The sequence below is a fragment of the Apus apus genome, chromosome 2 (assembly GCF_020740795.1).
Source record: "Apus apus isolate bApuApu2 chromosome 2, bApuApu2.pri.cur, whole genome shotgun sequence".
In the NCBI taxonomy this organism is placed as follows: Eukaryota; Metazoa; Chordata; class Aves; order Apodiformes; family Apodidae; genus Apus; species Apus apus.
The window spans coordinates 144,497,799-144,505,324 of NC_067283.1; positions in this window are offsets into that span (position 1 = coordinate 144,497,799).

The following is a 7,526-nucleotide window of genomic DNA, read 5'->3' on the forward strand; positions in this document are numbered from 1 at the left end:
TAAATTCTGAGGGGAGATCTCATCACCCTCTACAGCTATCTGAAAGGAGGTTGTAGCGAGGTGGCTCTTGGCTTCTTCTCCCAAGAAAGTAATGACAGGACCAGAGGAAATGGTCTGAAGTTGTGGCACGGTATGTTTACATTGGATATTAGGAAGAATTTATTTACTGAAAGACTGGTCAGGCATTGGAACAGCCTGCCCAGGGAGGCAGTGGAGTCACCATCCCTGGAGGTATTCAAGACACATGAAGATGTGGAACTTCAGGGCACGCTCTAGTGGCTGAGATTGTAGGTGGGTTTTTTGGACTTGATGATCTTCAAGGTCCTTTCCAACCAGGATGATTCTATGATTTGTGTTGATGGTTGGACCTAAGATTGGTGAACTTGGAGGTCCTTTCCAACCATGATGATTCTATGAAATTAATTTTACCTGAAATGTAAAAGATTTATAACAACAGTTATTTGGTGCAGTACATCTTCACAATACATTTGTTTACAGCCAAGTTCAACTTATTAGTTATTCCAGTGCAAATCCAGAATACTTCCAGGTGATCACAGATTTCATAGATGTGGATGGAGACAAAAATGCTAGGGTTTCAATCGAAGTGCTGTGGTTTTGTGTTGAAATAACAAAGCAGAATCTGGTCTGGAGAACAAAATTCCCATGGAACACTTTATGATAAATTCAGAGAGGGCAGAGGTTACATGTAAAATATAAGTTGATCAGAAATGGTATAAATGCTGAAGTAGCGGTAAGCAGGATCTTGGACTAATTTATCCCCCAGTGGCTGCAGAAAAGGGGTAATGTATGTACTGAGGAACACAGAGTAGAAACTAAAATGAGAAATTAAGAGAAAGCAAGACATTCTACTCTCTTGGCTGAAATCCCTTTTACTCTTTAGATGAGGAGCTATTGACTTTATTACAGAGAGTGAGCCTTTTCTCATTCTATGCTGCTCAGCAACGATGGTGGTATATGAAGGGAAACTGCTGCCTAACACAAAGTAAAACCAGCTTCACTGTCTCAGTGTGCTATTACTCTCTACAGTCTAGAAGTAATCAGAGGGTAGGACTTTCTGGCAGGGATTTCAGCTGCAAGAACAACTCCCTCTGGGGAGAAAAATAAAAGAATCTTATGTAAACCTTTATAGGGCAGTACTTCCAAAAATGGGGGAGACCATCAAAATGTGAGAGTGTCTACTTGTAAGGGGAGACGAGAAAGGCAGAAAACTGGAAGAATATTGTGTGGTCTCACCAGTAATTTATTTCTGAAGGGGAAAGTCAGGTGAACTCTCCCCCTTCCCTTTTCAGTCTCAACCTTGTCTGGTTCTCTGGTTTAAAATTCAGCTCAGTACCTTCCCAGAAAGGGAATATTTCTGGTTTGCATTACCATTCAATAAATATATTACAAAATGTTATTTGCCTCTGTCCACAGCTTTTCAATTGTTACAGTGATCTTAAAGATATCATAAATTAAATTACACTTCCACTCTGAACTCATCAGGGCACATCAGGGGAGAGAAAAACTGACCAACCTCGTTGCACATGGTTGCTCAGTGTTTATACATTTCAGCAGCATATGTTCCATTGTGCTAATACCCTTCTGGAAAAGCATCAGTGAGGAAGAAACCGTCCAGTTAACTGTAAGGCCCAGTGCTGTTCTCCTAGCCAGCCTGGCAGGCAACACTGTGCTTGAGGGATTTTAATGTACACAGACATGGTTTTGATTTGGTGACCTTCGTTTTTAGCAGGAACTTCTGAAGTCAGTCAAGGTAAATGACCAGGATCTGGAATGAAATCTAAGAACTGTGTGCATGACTTGTGTCCAAGGCCAGTAGTGAATTCAAAGCAGGGTAGCTAAAAAAAAAGGATAGCCTCATGTCAGAGTGCATTTCTAGGGCTGAGTGTATTCTGCTGAAGCAAATTTAAAAAAAAAAAAAAAATCGATCAGGTATTTATTGTCAGCAAGCACTTAGGAGCAGCCTTCATTGCTCACACACTATGCAACAGCTGAAACAATTCTTCTGAGACACTGAGCATCAGATCACTCCATGAACGACACACACCAAACTGACGTCTCTCCTGTAGCAATGTTCCCTTACTGGGTTGTGTTTCCATCACAGTCCAGATGATATGGGGCCAGGCCTATGAGAGCTGGTGGAAACATCCCTGACCAGGTTTAGCATGGGCCTTAAAGCAGCACAAGCTGGTGATGGATCGGCCATAGGCAGGTCGCCAGAATCTCACTCTTCCAATTTCAGTATGTCTTTAATAAAAATAAATATTAACTTGGTGTACAATTATTATTTGTAAGAATTAATATTATGTAATCATGCAGAGCTTTTCACTCAGCTTTGTCCTCGAAACCTGAGGGGTAGCTCAATTTGTACGCTCAGTTTAAAACTACACCACTTGTTTTGTGGAATAACTAATATATATTCAGAGCTATTCTATAACCAGATATGGCATCTAGCATTTCCACATCCTTTACGGTAAAAAAGACCCCCCAAACACTTAAACATATATCACATAACCCTGCATTAACTGGTGGTTGATTCTTTGGTAAAGCCTGGCAGCTGTTTAACCACAAACAGAAAATAAGGAAAAAAATATTTCAGGATAAGACATGGGAAGTACTGCAGGAATTTGGCTTGTCCTTCTGTGGTGATGTTTCACTGGGAAGAGCTGTCGTCAGCATTTCTCTCAGAAAAGGTTGTCTAGAAAGAAACTCCTAATTCACTTCAATACACCTAAATACCAAAGCTCAGCAGCTCCCAGTGATTTTAATAGAAAATCTTGGTTTCTCAGTCTTATCGAGAAACATTCGTTTTAATGAATGAAATTCAGATTTTGATACCTCATATAAAGCTCTCACAATTTAAAATTTTCTTTTTCCATTTTCAGTCATGTACACGTGGCCCATCACTTCACTAATTTAAAGAGAGGCTACACAGCAAAGCAAAACGCAGTGAGAAACAACATGCTTCATGAATTGGGATCTGAATTGATGTCCCTTACAATACGCCTCAGGATATCTTCATTGTCCAAGAGTGATGAAGAACACAGCCCTGTGCTGCTTCAAAAGCACTCACACCCCTAAACAATGTCAGAGTTAAGATGTTTTACTCTGGCAATGACCCATCAGAAGCAAAGATTGTTCTTTGCTCATTTGCACAGCATGTTCAGATGCTTTCCTTGTAAAAGCTTCTTTCCTTGATTGCTAAATTATTTCTCTCTACCTCTGCTAAAGGAAAAGGGACACCAAATGTTAAACAAACCCCAAGCTCTGGTTCACCTCCATAGTGTATTTGGATGAGTAATAACAACAAAGATGGTGTTGGGTTTTTTTCTAGTATTGTTCAGTTCCATGAACTAGGATTATAGTTCGTACTTTCTGGCAGGCTATTCAGCTGTGATTGAGCACTGTGTAAACAAGGAGAGATGCTCTAAAACTTGTCAGTACCTTTCTCTACTATCCCTAGCCAGTGTGCTGGAAGAGGAAATCAGTGTAATGCGTTGGACGTGTTTTGGTTTTCTTCCTTTTAAAGGACAATTTATTACAATGAGGAAGAGCAAGAAATAGAAACAATCAGGAACAGTTTTCATAATTAACACAGAGATTCAGCCTGGTGACAGGATTAGCCAAGAGGCTCCAGTGATTTTGCTTTGACATTCCAGGATTATTTCTCTCCAAGGGTGGAAGAGACAACTGGGGTTTCTGTCTTCAGAGAAATTTGCAGCTCTCATGAAATCATATAAAATTTTCAGCATGTTGCCAATATCTTTCAGGGGTGAACTTATGTTTCCCACCAATCCCATGAAAACCACTGCATCAGCTGTGACAGAGAATCTCCATCAATTGCTCATGGCAGAAGGACTTTTCTGGCCAACCTTAGGAAGGCTGGATTGTCAATGAAGGTCTGGAGGAAAATTTAAGTTCTCCCACAACTCTAGTGCCTGGGAGATAAGACATACCCATGCTTCTTCAAGACACTTTGAACATCCTACCACTACTAAAGTGGTGTGAATGGTCACAAAAATCTTTGCCAACATTCTTCAAATTCCTAAAGGACAAAGATCCACACAACATCTGTCTCCTAAAATTCCTCAGCCACTTATGAAGATTTTTTTCTCATCAGACAAAGCAAAACTGCAAACATAATTTTTTGTGTCTAGATGAAGACAGTAACAATAATAGCAATAAACGGATGCATTAAATTAAGAGGGTTTTTTCTTACAAGATTTATGAACCAATCCATCAATGACCCCCAGACAAGCAGACTTTTTATCATTGGTTTCAGGAAAGTCCTGAACAAATTTAGCTCCACATTTATTCAGATCCCAGACTTGTGGTCCTCAAAACATGCAAACAGGTGAAGCTGGTGGCAACAAGAGCATACAATTCCTGTAGCCTTTATAGGGACTACTTTTCCAGATATTCATGGTATGGATTAGATTTATTTTATTTTTTTAATGGATTTTCAGGTAGAATCGAGGTAGAACAATCAAACCATTTAAATAAGGGGTTTGTCCATTCGGTTTAAAAACATTGCAGTTCTTCCCTGCCTCCCATGAGTGATTTATTCCCCTTCTGTACTTGATACAGATTAATGTTTCACAAATAAGAGAGTTCCTTAGTTCCAAAGTAAAATCATATTATCAGAAACACAGAAGAGAGTTCAGTAGGCGAAAAGCTAATTCTATTAATAACCCATGAATGACATTTTAGCTATTTAAGAACAAACACTTCCTCTTTTCTTTTTTTTTTTTTTAAAGGCTGGAGAGCAGAATTAATTCCACAGCCCAATTTCTATCATACAAAGTAATAACACAATTATGAAGCTGAGAAAATCCTAAAACTTATTTTGCTTGGCCTCCAGCCTGACAATTTTCAGAACTGCGTGTAATGCACGGATGTTTCCCATTTAAAAATTATTTAAGCTTCATTCATTCAAGACACAGGAAGACACAATTCAATGGCTTATCAATTTCATCTGAACATCACTTAATGGTTTTGCTTGGCCTGAGCTCACATTACAGCTTCTCTAAGTGATTGCAACAGCCCGTATTCAAACTGCGGCTCCATCCTCGGACCAGACAACAATGAATTACAAGCCTGTGAAGCCTCTTGTGCCAAGCATGGGAGTTCCATAGCTCCCCTCCACAGCTGAGCTGTTTCCTTGGACACTCTCTGTGCAGCATCACACCAAGTTGGCACAGCCTGTGCCCTCCTAATCTACTTCATCTAACACAAATGCGGAGATTCAGCTCCAAACTGAAAAACCTAAAGGTATATGTCCCCGTGTGACTACATATGTTCTGGATATCTAGTCTCCATTACAGTCAGTAATGATCTAGAGCTCAGTCTGGTGCTATTAGAGATGCCCTGGAAGATCCTTTATGACCTTTAGGCACCACACCAGAACAGAGCGAATCTCTTCTAGAACCACGTTTTGCAGATCCATCCAGACATCTTGACCACTCTAGTCACATTACGAAACAGGGCCCTGCCCTTCATCTTGACTTAATTCCACCTAGAGAGGTGGAGGATTAGAGCTTTTCAGTTGGAGAAGGAATCCAACCTGCAACCTGGCAGTGACTATTATCCTGGCAGCAAACCATTAGATTAATCACACCTCATTACACTGTGTTCATAATCACACAAAAGAAAAAGAAAAAAGAAAAAAAGAATAAAGAAAAAACCAAGATGACTTGATGCTGTAAACTATCCTCTTTCAGAGCTGGCTTGAAATTTAGTACACTTCAGGGTTAAGGAATACATGGATCTGGAATATTGGCTCCCTTCCCTGGAAAGATGGGGTCTTTGGGAAGACTAGAAATCAGATGTAGACTCATAACACTGCTAAAATTGTGGGAACATTAGAATATAAGGAATGGGTGAGGCTTGTTTCCCAGTATTAGAAAAATATTTGAAAAAGAATTCATAAACAGAAAAATGTGTCAATGAAGTGCATGGGAAATGAATAACAATAAATCAGCTGCTGCATTTGAAATGGCTTAACTTTTTTTTTTTAAGTTGCTCAGTTTATCTCCGTTTTGGCTGCTGTGTAACCCCACTGAGTATGACTTGTGATTAAAGCTCCTTGTGATGCTTGCCTTTAGGCTAACGCTTCTAAGGTGGCCACTTATGGTACAGCTTATTTTCATTGCCACGTGTCCCCCTAAACTGGGTTAAACCAACCAGACAAAAAACTTAGATTTTATTTGGGGAAGCAGGGTAGCTTGTGAGGAAAAGCTGGGATCAGGCCACAGCCCCAGGCATCAGGCACCTCTGTGGGACCAAAGCTGTGTTGGGATATCAGGCCAAAGGTTAGGGTCAGGACCAGGACCAGTGAGGCAAAGCAGGGTCAAACACAACTCTGAAATGGCTGGGAAGGGCCAAAGGAACAGGGAATGGGCTCTGTTAGGCCCATGATTGGACAGGACAGGGCTGTGGCAAAGCTGAGACCTGATCCTACAACACTGCTGTAGTATCAGCCAATATCTAGACCTCATTTCAGCTGCCTACACACAGGGATCTTGTGATAAGGGAATTTACATCAAACACGTATCTGGAAAGTGCAACCAGATGTGATATAGGATCAACAGTGGACCAACAGATAGAGACTGGGAGAAATTCCCTGAAGTGTCGGGTGCCTCTCAGGAGCTGTGTATGGGCCCCTAGAGAGAGGTCTTGACAACATGTTTGGCTGAGCAATTCACTTCACCAGACAACAGGTGCCTAATTTAAGGTAAACTTAATCCTTTGTCATGGAGCATGTCAGATCCATGAGAGAAGGAATGTCCCTGGGAAGCCACAATGAGGTGACACCTGATCTCAGCTGGACAAGCAGGGTCCCAGGAAAAGGTGTTAATCAAAAGAAAGCAATACATGACCATTCTCTTTAAGGAGGTCTGGTCTATCATGGAGGCAGGTGGAGGTCAAAAGAGCGACAGTGTGAAGATAAGGTAAAAGTACGACAGGGTAAAATTAGTAGGTACAAGGCCCATAATGCTGGGCTGAGGGGGAAGAAACATCTGGGGTTACCCAAATAATTTTACAAGCGGCAGCCAGAAAACTCCTGGAGCTGGTATGAAGGCATAAAAACTCTGGCACCAGAAGTTTAGGCTGCTCTTTTTCCTCCTCTCCACCACTCCCATGAGTTTCCCTGAATAAAACCGTAGTGGGGATTTGCTGACTTCTTAATACATAGCTACAGACATGCTACATGAATGATGTCTTGGTGTCTTTCATTAACTCTGAAGAGAGCAATGCTCTCCAAACATATTATCCAACCACAAACTGGTGGATGATCCTTACTAGCAGTTCTTTTTATGTTTCCCTTCTGGTTTGCATTTATTTGGCCTAATTAATATTCAGTCTGAGGAGTTCACTTTCCTCTTACCCACATAAATGAAACAGAATTCAGAGCAAAGAGGCCTTTTTGGATGTATCTAATCATCAACATTCAACTGTGTGTGTCCTGCTATCCTAGGTGAGAAATGGCTCATGTGTCAGTGCTTCTG